The sequence below is a fragment of the Pseudophryne corroboree genome, chromosome 3, assembly GCF_028390025.1.
Source record: "Pseudophryne corroboree isolate aPseCor3 chromosome 3, aPseCor3.hap2, whole genome shotgun sequence".
NCBI lineage: Eukaryota > Metazoa > Chordata > Amphibia > Anura > Myobatrachidae > Pseudophryne > Pseudophryne corroboree.
In genome coordinates, this window is record NC_086446.1 from 562,802,681 (window position 1) to 562,822,393 (window position 19,713).

Genomic DNA, 19,713 nt, shown 5'->3' on the forward strand with positions numbered 1-19,713 from the left:
TTCAGCTTGGTCTCCTTATTAAAAGTTGTTGTTTGATACAATTAAAGTGAAATGATCTTAAAACTAATGTTATCTAGTGTAGCAGTCCCACAGAAACTTCAATAAAAAAAAAATGTTATGCGTTGCAAACTAATATATGCATTCTAATATGGATTTAGATTATAGAGTCATCAGCAACTCCAGTTAAAGGGTATACAGTTATGCCAGTATAAACCATGCTGCCCGGTAATTATAATATCTTACTACCACTATTCTCGGCAATAAAAAAATTAAGTACCACCCTGCAAGGGCCATTTAAGAGAGGGTGGGGCCCGTGTACAGGCTCTGGCAGTGCAGTTAACTCTATGGGGCAGATGTATTAAGCCTGGAGAAGGCATAAAGAAGTGATAAAGCAGTGATAAGTGGAAGGTGATAACGCACCAGCCACTCAGCTCCAATATGTAAATTGACAGTTATGAGCTGATTGGCTGGTGTGTTATCACCTTGCACTTATCACCGCTTTATCACTTCTTTATGCCTTTTCCAGGCTTAATACATCTGCCGTGTTTGAATTCCAGAGCCCAGTAAATTCAGCAAGTAAGAAGCCCCCATAGGTTTCTTTGGGGCTGCTTTTGTGGTAGAAAATGGGGGTTCAGCAGAATCCCCCATAGATACATTCTGGAAATAATATTTGCAGACTACTGATTTTGGGAGATATCTGTCAAATATTAATTGATAAATAGGCCCCTTAGAGCTAGGAGTAAAGCAAGACAGGAGCAAAATTTCACCTAGGCAAAACCATTTTGCACTGCAGTGGATAGGGAGTGTGGGGTGGATGTATTAAAATATGCCAACAAATTAGAAGGGCATTTCCTAAATAAAGCTGCCCAGTATTGTGTGCTACTTACAAAAGTATCCCATACATATTTGCCCTGCATGCAGAAACAAACTGAATTTGCACCACTTCCATTGCAACATAATTAGTCCAGGAGCAGGTTTTCACTTTTCTCCTATTTATAAATGAGGCCCAATGCATACAGTATGTCTCAACATTTGGGAGTTTGGAATCAGGATGTGAGATGAGACTGTTACTTGTGTTGTTGTGGCTACAACATAGTGTGCTCAAATCAGACTGTACAGCTGAAATTAGGAAGGTTGGGTGGTATGCCAATGTTTACTAAATATACTTTAAGCAGAGACGGATTTAGACCTCATGAGGCCCTGGGCAAGATACTGGCTTGGGCCCCCCCCTCGTTCAACAATCCATAGCACTATATTTTCATTCCAGGTTGTGAGCGCCTCACAAAAGTAGCTTGGTGCATGCATAGTGCGATCGCATCACATGCACAGACTATCAATAATCACTCAGTTGCATGAACATTGACATTGCGTACAAATCTGAATTAGGCCCCAGGTCTTTTGAAAGTAAATTTGAAACCTGTGTCACATTTAAAGGAAACCAACTGCCCACATGCAGTGGAAGAAACCATTTTGTGTCTCCAAACATTTCTCATCTTATAAAATAACATCCTTACCCTAATCCTAACCCTAACGCATCCCTAACCCCAAACCTCACCCTAACCAATACCCTAACCTGCACCCAATCTGCTAAACCCTACACAACCCTAATACCCTATCCTACCCCAAACTAACTGTAATACCCTAACCCAAACCTCTAAATTAACCCTAAAATCCTTACACCTTAGTTTTTCCCTCTTCGTTCCCTCACACAATTTTGATCTGACAGAGTGCTAGGGGTCTGTGGTGTGGACACAAAGAGCTGGTGTGGTGGGTTAGGGTAGTACACAGCAATGTGTGTATCTGTGCCCTGCTTAGTGCCTATGACATGTAACGAAATGATGGTGATGAGGCATCACCACAGACAATAGTGGGCTTATCTCTCCCGGGCTGTGTGGCACAGGGCTTTCATTTGCATTTTCACACTTAAAGTACTGGGTGCATACCTAATATAACAGCATAGACGGATTGGCCATAAGACTCACCAGGAAGTTTTCTGGAAGTCTGACGTCTCTGGGGGGCCTGTTTTGTGTGTTGTCATGTGGCCCCACCCTCAATATGATAGGCAGCCCACCGCACTCAGTACACTGCATTGTCCCCATTCATTCTGTTATTCCATCTCTGCAGAACAGCAACTCTGTCATCCAGTGATGCTGTCTGGGCTAAACGGTATATTATACCTCTTGTGCTTTCCATGTTGGGCCACTTCTACAAAATTGTACAGGGCCACTTTAAGTTCCCAATCTGCCTCTGGTCTCAGGCACAACAAAAGATGCATGGAAGGCCCAATTTTGCATACAATCAGGCCCTATGAGGAGGGATTCCACCCCCACATCAGACCGTACCTCCATTAGGGCTGCTTCTACTGTATATATTTCCTGGCTGGTTTTCCATCCCAATCCGCCTCTGAGTACAGTACCTCTCTAATTTAACAGTGCATTCAGCTGCATAAAGCTAGATTGTGAGATCACAATATATTCAGCTGCAGGAAGCTAGACAGTACCTCTGTGATTTGACAATGGATTCAACTGCAGGCAGCTAGACAGTACCTCTGTAACATCACAATGCATTCAGCTGCAGGCATCTAGACAGTACTTCTGTGACATCACAACGCATCCAGCTGCAGGCAGCTAATCAGTACCTCTGTGATATCACAATGCATTCAGCTGCAGTCAGGGCCGGTTCCGGGGCTTCTTGCGCCCCGAGCGGCATTATGGGGCGTGGCTTCATACAGGGGGCGTGGTCAGTTACGCCCCCTGTACTGTAGTAGGATGTGTGGTGCGCGATGACGTCATCGCGCACCGCACAGCAAAGGTCCTCTCCACGAAGAAAAACTAGACGCTAAGCGTCTAGTTCCCTTCGTGGAGAGGACCTTTGCTGTGCGGTGCGCGATGATGTCAATGCGCACCGCACATCATTACAGTGAAGGTCCTCTCCACGAAGGGAAACTAGACACGTAGCATCTAGTTTCCCTTCACAACGGGCAGCCGACGAAGGGAAAGTAGACGCTACGCATCTAGTTTCCCTTCGCAGCGGGCAGCGGGACAGCGGGCAGCGGCAGCAGGAGACACAGCAGCAGCGGATCTTGCCATGGTGCGGCGCCCCAGGCAAAAGTCCTGCTTGCCCGTGGCAAGATCCGCTACTGGCTGCAGTCAGATAACCAGTAAATCTGTGACATCACAATGCATTCAGCTGCAGGCAGACAGTACCTCTGTGACATCACAATGCATTCAGCTGCAGGCAGCTAGACAGTACCTCTGTGACATCACATTGCATTCAGCTGCAGACAGACAGTACCTCTGTGACATTACAATGCATTCAGCTGCAGGCATCTAGACATAACAGTGATATTACTTGGGTGCCAGGGTAATTTCACGAGCTAGACACTAGTGATGAGCGGGTTCGGATCCTCGGAATCCGACCCGCCCGAACTTCACCTTTTTTTTACACGGGTCCGAGCGACTCGGATCCTCCCGCCTTGCTCGGTTAACCCGAGCGCGCCCGAACGTCATCATCCCGCTGTCGGATTCTCGCGAGACTCGGATTCTATATAAGGAGCCGCGCGTCGCCGCCATTTTCACACGTGCATTGAGATTGATAGGGAGAGGACGTGGCTGGCGTCCTCTCCGAGTCCGTTGTATTATATTAGAACTAAGTTAGTTATAATTGTGGGGAGGATTGGGGACGGGGAGCAGCTGTTAGGGAGTACAGTGCAGGGTTTTGAGTTTAATCGGTTGTTTCTCTGCCTGAAAAAAAACGCTCCACCATATCTGTGCTCACTCAGTGTGCTGCACTGCTGCATGATATATCTGTGCTGAGTGCACTGCTCACACTGCCTAATTGTGGGGACTGGGGAGCAGTTATAGCAGGAGTACAGTGCACAGTTTTGTTGACAGTGACCACCAGTCCAGTATACGTTTGTCTGCCTGAAAAACACTGTGGTGTTTTTTTTTCTTTCTTCATGCTAGTTTGTTTAGCAGTCTGCTGACACTGCAGTGTCCACCAGGTCCGTTATACAGTATATTATATATATAATTAAGCACTAAGCAGCAGTACGGTAGGCCACGGCTGTACCTACCTCTGTGTCGACTCGTCACTCGTCGTCCATAAGTATAAGTAATACTATCCATCCATCTACATTGTATACCTGTGGTGTTTTTTTTTTCTTTCTTCATACTAGTTTAGCAGTCTGCTGCTGACACTGTCCACCAGGTCCGTTATACAGTATATTATATTTATATATAAGCACTAAGCAGCAGTACGGTAGGCCACGGCTGTACCTACCTCTGTGTCGTCACTCGTCGTCCATAAGTATAAGTAATACTATACTATCCATCCATCTACATTGTATACCTGTGGTGGCTTTTTTTTCTTTCTTCATACTAGTTTAGCAGTCTGCTGCTGACACTGTCCACCAGGTCCGTTATACAGTATATTATATTTATATATAAGCACTAAGCAGCAGTACGGTAGGCCACGGCTGTACCTACCTCTGTGTCGTCACTCGTCGTCCATAAGTATAAGTAATACTATACTATCCATCCATCTACATTGTATACCTGTGGTGTTTTTTTTTTCTTTCTTCATACTAGTTTAGCAGTCTGCTGCTGACACTGTCCACCAGGTCCGTTATACAGTATATTATATTTATATATAAGCACTAAGCAGCAGTACGGTAGGCCACGGCTGTACCTACCTCTTTGTCGTCACTCGTCGTCCATAAGTATAAGTAATACTATACTATCCATCCATCTACATTGTATACCTGTGGTGTTTTTTTTTTCTTTCTTCATACTAGTTTAGCAGTCTGCTGCTGACACTGTCCACCAGGTCCGTTATACAGTATATTATATTTATATATAAGCACTAAGCAGCAGTACGGTAGGCCACAGCTGTACCTACCTCTGTGTCGTCACTCGTCGTCCATAAGTATAAGTAATACTATACTATCCATCCATCTACATTGTATACCTGTGGTGTTTTTTTTTTTCTTTCTTCATACTAGTTTAGCAGTCTGCTGCTGACATTGTCCACCAGGTCCGTTATACAGTATATTATATTTATATATAAGCACTAAGCAGCAGTACGGTAGGCCACGGCTGTACCTACCTCTGTGTCGTCACTCGTCGTCCATAAGTATAAGTAATACTATACTATCCATCCATCTACATTGTATACCTGTGGTGTTTTTTTTTTTCTTTCTTCATACTAGTTTAGCAGTCTGCTGCTGACACTGTCCACCAGGTCCGTTATACAGTATATTATATTTATATATAAGCACTAAGCAGCAGTACGGTAGGCCACGGCTGTACCTACCTATGTGCCGTCACTCGTCGTCCATAAGTATAAGTAATACTATACTATCCATCCATCTACATTGTATACCTGTGGTGTTTTTTTTTTCTTTCTTCATACTAGTTTAGCAGTCTGCTGCTGACACTGTCCACCAGGTCCGTTATACAGTATATTATATTTATATATAAGCACTAAGCAGCAGTACGGTAGGCCACGGCTGTACCTACCTCTGTGTCGTCACTCGTCGTCCATAAGTATAAGTAATACTATACTATCCATCCATCTACATTGTATACCTGTGGTGTTTTTGTTTTCTTTCTTCATACTAGTTTAGCAGTCTGCTGCTGACACTGTCCACCAGGTCCGTTATACAGTATATTATATTTATATATAAGCACTAAGCAGCAGTACGGTAGGCCACGGCTGTACCTACCTCTGTGTCGTCACTCGTCGTCCATAAGTATAAGTAATACTATACTATCCATCCATCTACATTGTATACCTGTGGTGTTTTTTTTTCTTTCTTCATACTAGTTTAGCAGTCTGCTGCTGACACTGTCCACCAGGTCCGTTGTACAGTATATTATATTTATATATAAGCACTAAGCAGCAGTACGGTAGGCCACGGCTGTACCTACCTCTGTGTCGTCACTCGTCGTCCATAAGTATAAGTAATACTATACTATCCATCCATCTACATTGTATACCTGTGGTGGCTTTTAGTTGTGCGCAAAATATGGAGAACAAAAATGTGGAGGTTAAAAAAATAGGGAAAGATCAAGATCCACTTCCACCTCGTGCTGAAGCTGCTGCCACTAGTCATGGCCGAGACGATGAAATGCCATCAACGTCGTCTGCCAAGGCCGATGCCCAATGTCATAGTACAGAGCATGTAAAATCCAAAACACAAAAGATCAGTAAAAAAATGACCCAAAAATCAAAATTAAAAGCGTCTGAGGAGAAGCGTAAACTTGCCAATATGCCATTTACGACACGGAGTGGCAAGGAACGGCTGAGGCCCTGGCCTATGTTCATGGCTAGTGGTTCAGCTTCACATGAGGATGGAAGCACTCATCCTCTCGCTAGAAAAAAGAAAAGACTTGCGGCAAAAGCACAGCAAAGAACTGTGCGTTCTTCAAAATCCCAAATCCCAAAGGTGAGTCCAATTGTGTCGGTTGCGATGCCTGACCTTCCCAACACTGGACGGGAAGAGCTTGCGCCTTCCACCATTTGCACGCCCCCTGCAAGTGTTGAAAGGAGCACCCGCAGTCCAGTTCCTGATAGTGAAATTGAAGATGTCAGTGTTGAAGTACACCAGGATGAGGATATGGGTGTTGCTGGCGCTGGGGAGGAAATTGACAAGGAGGATTCTGATGGTGAGGTGGTTTGTTTAAGTCAGGCACCCGGGGAGACACCTGTTGTCCGTCGGAGGAATATGGCCATTGACATGCCTGGTGAAAATACCAAAAAAATCAGCTCTTCAGTGTGGAAGTATTTCAACAGAAATGCGGACAACAGGTGTCAAGCCGTGTGTTGCCTTTGTCAAGCTGTAATAAGTAGGGGTAAGGACGTTAACCACCTCGGAACATCCTCCCTTATACGTCACCTGCCGCGCATTCATAATAAGTCAGTGACAAGTTCAAAAACTTTGGGCGACAGCGGAAGCAGTCCACTGACCAGTAAATCCCTTCCTCTTGTAACCAAGCTCGCGCAAACCACACCACCAACTCCCTCAGTGTCAATTTCCTCCTTACCCAGGAAAGCCAATAGTCCTGCAGGCCATGTCATTGGCAAGTCTGACGAGTCCTCTCCTGCCTGGGATTCCTCCGATGCATCCTTGAGTGTAACGCCTACTGCTGCTGGCGCTGCTGTTGTTGCTGCTGGGAGTCGATCGTCATCCCAGAGGGGAAGTCGGAAGACCACTTGTACTACTTCCAGTAAGCAATTGACTGTCCAACAGTCCTTTGTGAGGAAGATGAAATATCACAGCAGTCATCCTGTTGCAAAGCGGATAACTGAGGCCTTGACAACTATGTTGGTGTTAGACGTGCATCCGGTATCCGCCGTTAGTTCACAGGGAACTAGACAATTTCTTGAGGTAGTGTGCCCCCGTTACCAAATACCATCTAGGTTCCACTTCTCTAGGCAGGCGATACCGAGAATGTACACGGACGTCAGAAAAAGACTCACCAGTGTCCTAAAAAATGCAGTTGTACCCAATGTCCACTTAACCACGGACATGTGGACAAGTGGAGCAGGGCAGACTCAGGACTACATGACTGTGACAGCCCACTGGGTAGATGTATTGCCTCCCGCTGCAAGAACAGCAGCGGCGGCACCAGTAGCAGCATCTCGCAAACGCCAACTCGTTCCTAGGCAGGCTACGCTTTGTATCACCGATTTCCAGAATAGGCACACAGCTGAAAACCTCTTACGGCAACTGAGGAAGATCATCGCAGAATGGCTTACCCCAATTGGACTCTCTTGGGGATTTGTGACATCGGACAATGCCAGCAATATTGTAAGTGCATTACATCTGGGCAAATCTCAGCACGTCCCATGTTTTGCACATACCTTGAATTTGGTGGTGCAGAATTATTTAAAAAACGACAGGGGCGTGCAAGAGATGCTGTCGGTGGCCAGAAGAATTGCGGGCCACTTTCGGCGTACAGGCACCGCGTACAGAAGACTGGAGCACCACCAAAAACACCTGAACCTGCCCTGCCATCATCTGAAGCAAGAGGTGGTAACGAGGTGGAATTCAACCCTCTATATGCTTCAGAGGATGGAGGAGCAGCAAAAGGCCATTCAAGCCTATACATCTGGCCATGATATAGGCAAAGGAGGTGGAATGCACCTGTCTCAAGCGCAGTGGAGAATGATTTCAACGTTGTGCAAGGTTCTGCAACCTTTTGAACTTGCCACACGTGAAGTCAGTTCAGACACTGCCAGCCTGAGTCAGGTCATTCCCCTCATCAGGCTTTTGCAGAAGAAGCTGGAGGCATTGAAGGAGGAGCTAAAACAGAGCGATTCCGCTAGGCATGTGGGACTTGTGGATGGAGCCCTTCATTCGCTTAACCAGGATTCACGTGTGGTCAATCTGTTGAAGTCAGAGCACTACATTTTGGCCACCGTGCTCGATCCTAGATTTAAAACCTACCTTGGATCTCTCTTTACGGCAGACACAAGTCTGCAGAGGTTCAAAGACCTGCTGGTGACAAAATTGTCAAGTCAAGCGGAAAGCGACCCGTCAACATCTCCTCCTTCACATTCTCCCGCAACTGGGGGTGCGAGGATAAGGCTACGAATTCCGAGCCCACCCGCTGCCGGTGATGCAGGGCAGTCTGGAGCGACTGCTGATGCTGACATCTGGTCCGGACTGAAGGACCTGCCAACGATTACTGACAAGTTGTCTACTGTCACTGCATATGATTCTCTCACCATTGAAAGAATGGTGGAGGATTATATGAGTGACCGCATCCAAGTAGGCACGTCAGACAGTCCGTACGTATACTGGCAGGAAAAAGAGGCAATTTGGAGGCCCTTGCACAAACTGGCTTTATTCTACCTAAGTTGCCCTCCCACCAGTGTGTACTCCGAAAGAGTGTTTAGTGCCGCCGCTCACCTTGTCAGCAATCGGCGTACGAGGTTACTTCCAGAAAATGTGGAGAAGATGATGTTCATTAAAATGAATTATAATCAATTCCTCCATGGAGACATTCACCAGCAGCAATTGCCTCCAGAAAGTACACGAGGACCTGAGATGGTGGATTCCAGTGGGGACGAATTAATAATCTGTGAGGAGGGGGATGTACACAGTGAAAGGGGTGATGAATCGGACGATGATGATGAGGTGGACATCTTGCCTCCGTAGAGCCAGTTTGTGCAAGGAGAGATTGATTGCTTCTTTTTTGGTGGGGGCCCAAACCAACCAGTCATTTCAGTCACAGTCGTGTGGCAGACCCTGTCGCTGAAATGATGGGTTCGTTAAAGTGTGCATGTCCTGTTTTTACAACATAAGGGTGGGTGGGAGGGCCCAAGGACAATTCCATCTTGCACCTCTTTTTTCTTTCATTTTTCTTTGCGTCATGTGCTGTTTGTGGAGTATTTTTTTGAAGGGCCATCCTGCGTGACACTGCAGTGCCACTCCTAGATGGGCCAGGTGTTTGTGTCGGCCACTAGGGTCGCTTAGCTTAGTCACACAGCTACCTCATTGCGCCTCTTTTTTTCTTTGCGTCATGTGCTGTTTGGGGACTATTTTTTTGAAGGGCCATCCTGCGTGACACTGCAGTGCCACTCCTAGATGGGCCAGGTGTTTGTGTCGGCCACTAGGGTCGCTTAGCTTAGCCATCCAGCGACCTCGGTGCAAATTTTAGGACTAAAAATAATATTGTGAGGTGTGAGGTGTTCAGAATAGACTGAAAATTAGTGGAAATTATGGTTATTGAGGTTAATAATACTATGGGATCAAAATTACCCCCAAATTCTATGATTTAAGCTGTTTTTTAGGGTCTTTTGAAAAAAACACCCGAATCCAAAACACACCCGAATCCGACAAAAAAAATTCGGTGAGGTTTTGCCAAAACGCGTCAGAACCCAAAACACGGCCACGGAACCGAACCCAAAACCAAAACACAAAACCCGAAAAATTTCAGGTGCACATCACTACTAGACACTGATTACCCAACAACCCTCCAATCGATAAATGTCGGTATAAGCATACAGGACATATGAGTCCAAAATGTATTGTATTTTTATTAGTAATATTTATTTACAATTAAATAAATCTTAACAATTGAAAATAATCAGGCGAACCAGTTTAGAATACTGAAGCGTTTAGTAGTAAGTCACCCATATGTTTTATTATTACGCCACAACTTAAATAATTCAACCAATAAATAAAGACACGGACAACTGTATAGATTGAAAAAAGTAGGTCATAGCCAAATTTATTTAAATTCGAATCTGGAATTAGAAATCTTAATCACTGGTGGCGAAAAAAGCAGTACCAACTCAGCCATGGCTTAAAAACTTTTAATCATTAAACAAATGGGGCGGAGTTTCCGCCCCTTGCGCAATCCGTCTTGGGTAGAACCATCTCCCCTTAACTAGCACAGTGCTGGTCCCTCCTTAAGATGGTGACCTGGTCCTCCCCTGAGGTAGTGACCGACTCGCCTTTCTCAAAGGGGAAATGCTAGCCAAGCTCTGCTGCGCTAAATTGAGCCGCCGATGAGCACTGCTTTCCGCCAAATTCGAAGGCTTCCAGACTGCGATACCACCACCACAAAAACCAACGCCTCACACTTCCTTCAAACCATTCATCAAAGCTGTGACAAATAGCTCCATACCAATCTTAGACAAATGCATTCCGTCCAATCTATAAAACTCTGCTTTCTCGTAATGTAAATCTGGGTGCTTTACAACCTGACCTCCTACACTAAGGACATACCTGGAAGTCGCAGCATTAACCTTTCTCCTCACTCTATCCAAAGCTGCTCCACCTTGAGTGCCCCTCCAAAATCTACGCGGTATAACCTCAGACCATAACAACTTAACCAGCGGCCAACGCTCCGTAACCAACTTAAAATCTCTTTTTATGTCATTAATTAGTTCAATACCTTTACAAGTACCCAAATCATTACCACCTAAATGCACAACTAAACAATCTGGGGCATCCCACTTCCCTTCACAATCCGAGAGTAAGCTCAATAAATGACTCCATCTCATACCCCTTATACCTATCCATCTAATATCGAAAGGGAATGACTTAGCCGCCTGATGCCTACCGGCCCAATAGACATAAGAATGACCTACAATCCACACCCGGCTTGATAATGTAAAAAATCAGTAATAAAAGGTAAAACGAAATAATTTGTTTAATAATAATATAAATTCCATTCAAAGTTTGCAGGGAAAGGAAAAAACTTAGTTATTTGGGTGACCCAGATGGAGGTGAACAACACCAAACCTCAAATATTTTGCGAGGAAAAAGGTGTAAAGAACTCCAAACACCCTTTAAAGGCGGGTAGCTTAAGGCCCTGGGATTCCCAAACAACAAACTCACTGGAAGCTTCTATTTAACGCAACTTATAGCCTCGAATGTAACCCTTATAAGCATCTAACTTCCAACGCCCTAAACGCTTAATTTCTTCGCCCGAAGAACCTGCCGTTGCTGCACAAGTCGCTGCTCCTATTCTAAAAGAATGCGTCCCATACTGTTCTAGTGGAAGGTCCAACGCTATCAGACACTTATTAAAAACGCTGGTAAACTGAAATCTAGATAACGGAATAAGATCCCTATGAACCAACCATTGCCTCCCCCCACTTGGACGATTCTGACAAAAAATTTCTGCTAATTCTACTGGGCAAATGCTCGGCTCCGGATGCGCAGGAACAGAGATCCATTTACCTTTCCCTAGCTGATCCATTTTAGAACGCTGAATTTTAACAAGTAGCATATCTCTCTTAAGAACAACATTATTTGCCATAATACCCGTCTCTGTTGATCTTTTATTCTTTGCCACTAATTTCCCTACCCTTAAAGCACAGAAAAAGCTAATGCAAATGCTAAACTAAAAAGACTGATTTCATAATCTCCAAAAGCAATACCTGAAGCAGCAGTTATTAAATCCTTCAACAGACCTATATCAATTGGTCTACGATTATCGCTAAATCTTAACTGCTCCTTAGCCCATCCTCTCATCGCCCTTGCAAGAATAAAGGATTTAGTGGGATCTATCAAACCTTCTAAGCGCGAAAAGTAAGATATTCCTACTAACGCACTTGACATAGCCGCCTTGGAACGACCTCTCTCGTGCCATAACCATACAAACTCTAAAATCGCATCCTGCCAACTCTTACCCCTACCACTGGAGGCCATGTACTCCTGCCAATCACCCCAAGCTGCAGAATAAGCTCTCAAAGTTCCAGGGGCCAGTGCTTTCAACGCCAACGCTTTCATGCCGGCTTGATGATCTGCCATACAAAATCAGGACATGACAAACCATTCACCTTAGCTGATGGAGCTAATCTCCTAAATCTGTCCCATTGAATACGAGACAAAGAATCTGCTATCTCATTCTCAACCCCGGGCACATGCTTAGCATTCAATTCAATGTTTCTCTGCAGACACCTTAACGTTAAATGCCTCAGCAACCTCAGCGCATGCGAGCATGAAGTCTTCTGGTTATTTATCGCCTGAACTACCCCTCAGTTGTCGCACCAGAAAACAATCTCTATCGCTACAATAATCGGAAAAAGCTCAAGCAAAAGCATACTGCTAGTAAGACCCTTAACTCGCCATTCCTCTGACCAAGTCTCAGCGCACCACTCACCCTCAAAATATGCACCAAAACCTAACGAACCTGAAGCATCTGTGAAAAGTTGAAGCTCACTATTATTGAGTTCCTCATGCAACCAAATGCGAACCCCATTAAAATCTTGCAAGAAAAGAAGCCAAATCTTACAATCCTCTTTCAAATCTGCTGAGATATGAATCAGATGATGCGACTTCTTAACCCCTGCTGTAGCTCTTTCTAACCTACGACTGAAAACCCTTCCCATCGGCATGACCCTACAAGAAAAATTCAATAAACCTAAAAGCGACTGCACTTGCTTCAAAGACATCTTTTTTGCCGAAATAAAATTCTCCAACAAATTCTTTAAACGATTCACTTTTTCCGGAGGCAATCTACAAAGCCCTGCTTCAGTATCAATTTCTACACCCAGATAGGATAAACGTGTCACCGGTCCTTCTGTTTTATCCTTCGTTATAGGTACCCCCATGACTGTAAATAATGATTGAACTGAAAAAAGCAATTCTTGACACTCTGAACTATCCGCAGGACCAACCAATAAAAATTTGTCCCAATAATGGACAACTCCCGATTGCCTAGTGCCTGCTTTTATGCACCACTGCAAAAATGAACTGAAACATTCAAAGTAAGAACATGATACTGAACAGCCCATAGGCAAACCACCTATCCACAAAAAATTGTCCATCCAGTTTAAAACCCATATACTTAAATGAGTCGGGATGTAGCGGTTACAACCTAAAAGCAGATTCTATGTCCACTTTTGCCAATAAAGCTCCAAAACCAAAACTTTGCACCAAAGCAATAGCATCCTCAAATGATTGATATTTCACACTACAAAACAAAGGATCTAACGCTTCGTTTATTGAGCCCCCTTCCGGGTAAGAAAGGTGCTGAATAATCCGAAATTTTCCAGGCTCCTTTTTCGAAACTACGCCCAATGGAAAGGGCCACACATATGACCTAAACCAAACTCAGCCGCAATCTTAGCCCTTACCACCTCTGGTAGATCTCTAGCTGACTTAAGAGTCCTCCTGGCTGAAACTAAAACCGGCTTAATTACTGGCAAATTGAAACCAAACTTAAAACCTTTTAACAAGAAAGCCGCCTCCTCCCTAAGAGGATAGCAGCCCAACCAACGCTCTAAAACTTCTAAATTTACCGGTGACTCCGCCTTACCTAGGAACTGCTCTATGCTCCCCTCTACCTGCTGACTGACCTGTGGGCCTATTGCAATCTCTCGCTGCGTGGCCTCCTCCACACAGCAAACAGACGTGTCTATAACGACATGTTGTTCCTCTACCACATTGTGCGTTATTAAACGCATAACATTTTCCTCTTCCCGCTGTGCTAAAACCGGATCTGGCCTGAAAGGGCTGCCTGCGTCCCATTAGATCCGTGGCCGTCCTGCTGCCTTGGGTCACCTCCAACCAGACTTCAATGTCTTTGAAACCTAATCTTAACATTTTTTGACCATCTTGCTTCTTTCTAAATAATTCCTTGTACTGACGCCAAATGTTATGCTTAGCCGTCAAGTACATATTGTGTACCAGATGCAAGTACTTTAAAACATTCAAGAATTCAGATGGGCGAGACTCTATATAACAGGCCGCAAATACATGCATTCCTGAAAGCCAATTAGAATAACTCCTCCTTGCCTCCTCGGCTACCGGTCCCCCAGCCTTTGCCGCATTCAGAGCCTTCTTAGCATCATGCGTGATTGCAAACATGTCCACAAAATGGCCCTTCTTGATTCTCTCCTTCACCTTAGACCTAACCCCCCTCAATATCGCCGTATTAGCGCAATGGACACTATCTCCTGTCGCATCGGGAGCCGAGCTGGATGCTACACTACTCGCTCCCTTTGAACCTTTACGCTTCCCTCTGAGATGTTGAACAAATGTTCGCATAAATTTACGCAGATTTTCTAACGAACTAAATGAATCCGATGAATCTTCTGATGAGATAGATTCGCGCTAAGCTGCACTTCTACACTTTTCTCACCAGTTCCTGATGTGGAAGGACCCGCGTCCATATCTCCTGTACTCGATTGTCCCTCGTTGCGCGGTGCGCCCGCCGCATCTTGACTCGTTGCTTGCGGATCCACTGTCACTGACGCATCTACCGAAACTGCATGAGAAGGCACAACCTGCGGGCTTAACAAAACTGCATTAATCCCTACCTGAACAGACGAATCTGTACCCATAGGTACATCCAATGGCGTCTGCACCCCAGGGAGCATGTGAGGCAGGACCACGGACGACTGCTTCGGAGACGGAGGCCTAACCGGGGGAGGGGCCTGAGGCAAAGGTGGGAACCCCGAATGCTGCGAGTTTACAAATTGGCTCAGTATTGTTTGGATTAATTGTCCGTATTGATTATATAACTGTAGAGCCGATGCAAACTGGGCAAAATTTTGAAAGATATGCGGCTGATAAAATTGACCTACATTCTGAGGCAATTGAGGGTTAAAAAAATGATGCTGCCCAGTGAAAGGCAAATGCATTAACTGCTGCTGATCTCCTTGATTAAAATACAGTGACCAAGCCTCCTGTGGGGGCTGCACACTGCCTAAGTCTTGATAATGTACAGGGGCCGGCATTCTGTATAATACCCTTGGTGCCTCCAAACCCGGCATCACCCCGCTAGATTGATTAATAATGCCTGGAGCCCTCACCGTATGCCCCCTATCGCTGCCCACACCCCTTATTGTGGGAGAGTCTAACAAATTTAATCCCCCTTGTATAATGGCTGGGGACTGTCCTCCCCTACTGTCTGCACCCCCCCCCCCCAGCTCCTAAAGCTGTGGGAGAAGATTGCAGAGCAGCTGTGCTCACTAAGATTGAATCGGGGGCGGGGCTTAATGCCGCTGCCGCCGAGACCCCCGACTCTCTGACCCTAATTGAGGATGGCCGGCGGGGGGTGCTTGCGGGGCTGGCGGCCGCACTTGCCAGCCAGGCCCGCAGCACTGAAGGAGAGGGAGACAGCGGAGCGCTAGCCGCAGCCGCGGCTGAAAGAGCTCCGGCGCCGGGGCCCGTGTGACGCGACCCGTGCACAGTGAAGCGCCGGGCTCCCCTCACCGCCGGAGAAGCAGCGGCGGCTGCGAGCGGCCTGGCTGCCTCAACCAAACGGCGAGGAGGGGGAGCACTACGACGGGGATGGGGCATCCTGAGGTAAAATAAAACAATGCAACATAACCTCACAGAAAACTAACTAAAATTTTATTACAGACGGAAAAACGACTAACTTCAGCAACTTAAATGAAATATGTTAATAATAAAAAGGATAATAAAGGGAGAAATTACTTTTTAAGCTAATAATATGACCAATTGAAAAAACCTGTTTGATGATACTAATACAATACCAAATCCAGGGATCCCAAAATGGCAAGAGGAATTTGAATTCCTCAGCCTTGACATATATAACCTAAAACAACCCGCCTACCAAACAAATTTTATTGGCTAACTGATTGATTGACAGCCTTAACCCCCTATGCACCACTATCAACATAAAAACCAGTTCCAGCCAGCTTAGCTTCATAACAAACAGGGTGCTTGTATTCTCTCTATCCTATACAGTCTCTCGTTCATTTATGTGTGAGTGCCCAATACAGAAGTGACAGCGCTATATTTGTGAAAAACAGCCAATTAAATAATTGATCTACTACAGGCATGTTAATGAATAAAGTACTATCAACTTTAGGTCAGTAGACAAACAACCAATCACAAACAGCCAGTCATTATCACCTATATATGTCACAGCCCTGCAGCCCCTGCAAGAGATATGCTTCCTGAAAGATATATTTGCGTATGCTTCAATGTTTAATCATGTTGCATTTATGTAATCTTGAGCTAGTATGTGTACTATGTTTGCCCGCTCCTTTACTTCACCGCTACAAAGCCCTTCCCTGGTGTACATCCATGAATACAAATGTGTAAGGACTCAGATGTCCACTGTCACCATTTGTAGACACTGAAATATCAACCGATATTACATCTTTAGAAGCAACCCCATGGCAGTTGCAGTTTCTCCATCTGTGTGTGGCCTCCTGTGTGAACGATTAAGCGTCTCTACGCACCGCTTTCAGAGACACGCCTGCTGCACCCCTATGTCACCTCCATAAGATGGTCCATCTCCATCCATCCACTTAGTCACCTCCCTGTCACTGCCCAGGGACGCCCAATACAATTTACATTTCTGAGACTGTGCATCTCCTGCATGCATCAATCTCAGCTCCGACTCTACAAACGCTATCTGGAGGCGCAGTGTGACATATACATGTGCCAATGGAAAATAGCGCTCCACTGTGACCGACATCGGCGGGGTGTGTCTGTTAAAATAGGCCTGTCTGTTAAAATAGGCAGCAATATTGATAGTGATCTATACATACCTTTGTTGTGTAGATTAGTAGTATTAAAATGTGCATCCCAAAGTATACAAAAAAACACATAAAACACATATATCCATCCCGAAATGAGCTTCTGTATGTTTAAGAAGAGAAGGGAGTGCTGTTAGGGTAAGTCTCAGCAATGGTGATAAGGGCAGAGGGCCTTATTCAGTGGTGCACTCAGTTGCATTTGCAACTGCATATTGCATGCCATGGATCTGCAGCAAGTATTTGCACAGAGAGTCAGAGATGCCCAATTTTACAATGTCTCTGATCCGCCGCTTGCATACAAAGATGCACCATCAGTCGCACATTGGTCGCATGGTCGCAACTTTGGACATCTGTGCAACCCTATGGTTTATCAGAATGTCCATCGCAAATAAGCCACCGAATCTTACTGCATAAAGAGACACAGTCTTTGCATGCAGTAAGACTCGGAGGCTCAGATGCCCCTGCCTGCATTTTCGTAACCACCCCCCCCCTTCCCCCATTACCTCCCTCAAATGCTCACTACCTGAGGCTCACTTTGTGACTAAATCCTCACTGTGACTACCGTCACTAATTAGTCACCGTACATGTGCAGTGCGGCACCAACACATGAGCAGTACAAAGTAAATCACTCAGCTGCGCACACATTGACATTTAGTCCACCTCTAAATTAGGCCCAGAGCTGCTAAATATGATCTACTGTACTGTACAGTAAAATAACGATTTGATGCTTGTCATGGACGAGAGTATTGAGCAGAGTGCACAAGTCTGGACACAGCACAGCCACTTGTATGCACAGCACAACCACTATGAGTCTGAACACAGCACAGCCACTTGTATTCACAGCACAACCCCTATGAGTCTGGACACAGCACAGCCACTTTTATACACAGCACTACCACTATGAGTCTGGACACAGCACTTTCACTTGTACACACAGCACAGCCACTATGAGTCTGGACACAGCACAGCCACTTGTATACACAGCACAACCACTATGAGTCTGGACACAGCACAGCCACTTGTTTACACAGCACAAACAATATGAGTCTGGACACAGCGCAGCCACTTGTATACACAGCACTACCACTATGAGTCTGGACACAGCACAGTCACTTGTATACACAGCACAACCACTATGAGTCTGGACACAGCACAGCCACTTGAATACACAGCACAACCACTATGAGTCTGGACACAGCACAGCCACTTGTATACACAGCACAACCACTATGAGTCTGGACACAGCACAGCCACTTGTATACACAGCACCACCAATATGAGTCTGGACACAGCGCAGCCACTTGTATACACAGCACAACCACTATGAGTCTGGACACAGCACAGCCATTTGTATACACAGCACAACCACTATGAGTCTGGACACAGCACAGCCACTTGTATACACAGCACAACCACTATGAGTCTGGACACAGTACAGTCACTTGTATACACAGCACAACCACTATGAGTCTGTACACAGCACAGCCACTTGTATACACAGCACAACCACTATGAGTCTGGACACAGCACAGCCACTTGTATACACAGCACAACCACAATGAGTCTGGACACAGCACAGTCACTTGTATACACAGCACAACCACTATGAGTCTGGACACAGCACAGCCACTTGTATACACAGCACAACCACTATGAGCCTGGACACAGCACAGCCACTTGTATACTATGGCACAGCCACTTATATGAGTCTGGACAGCACAGTCAATTTAACCATGTAACCAGCAGAGTACAGTCCAGCACACAGCAGCATGCCTGGAGTCAAATGGCGCCAAGTGCCCCAGCCACGGCGCTCTTATATAGAATCCGATAAGCGCAAGAATCAAACTCCTGGAGGATGACGTTTTGCCTTGATTTGGAGTCCAAGTCTGGCGGGAAACACAGAGCTGCAGCTCGGATTGACTCGGATCCTGGAAGTTTAGGCAGATACGGATTTCCTAAACTCTAAACCGCTCATCTCTAATTAGAACCACAGATTAAAGAATTTTCATCTGTGCATCTCAAAATGTCTCACTTTTAATGAGTAGATTTAACCAGTCTTAAGATGCACTTATTATTCAGGTGACTAATCTGAACGTCTGCAGTCAACTCAGTTCACACCAAACTGTAACGTAATGTATGGTCACAGGCCAGTTTCATATTTCTAGATTTCTCAGAGACCACCAGTGACTCTGTTACACCTCGACTTTCTGCTGTCACCACCACAGTTGTGGGCGGCCAATACTTTCCCCACTCAGAGCTGCTCATGCAGTCTGAGTGATTTTGATGCTATATGAGTGCAGACAAGGGATTACAGTGGGGCTTGCCAGGCTGTGATATACAGGAGTCTTTTCATCAGGCTTGTCTCTTAGAATATATTTACGGCTGCTAAGTAGAGGGAGTACTCTACCATACAACTATGCCAGCATCTATAATGACAGATTTTTAACAGCAGAACCCTGAGTGCTCCGATTTCACTGGTGACATGCCATCAACTGGCACCAAATCAATTTGCATATACTTTCCATGAGACATCGCCAGTATCTCCATGTACCATGAATATAGCATTACTGCGATTGATTTGCCTCAAGCAACAAGTCTCCAGACCTTAACAGTATATCAGTCTTGTGCACAGGTGAATATGTCTTCTTACTGGCCCAATAATTACGTCAGTTGCTAACAAAACATAAAAAATAACCGTTGTGACTTTATTGTGTAAGTTGCACGTTAGTA

General features: G+C 45.4%; 1 protein-coding gene across 5 annotated transcripts in view; it reads left to right on the plus strand.

The window, feature by feature from the left end:
- ANKFN1 (ankyrin repeat and fibronectin type III domain containing 1) overlaps positions 1-19,713 on the plus strand; it is a 1,208,371-nt gene that overhangs the window by 999,892 nt on the left and 188,766 nt on the right. The window lies entirely within an intron of this gene.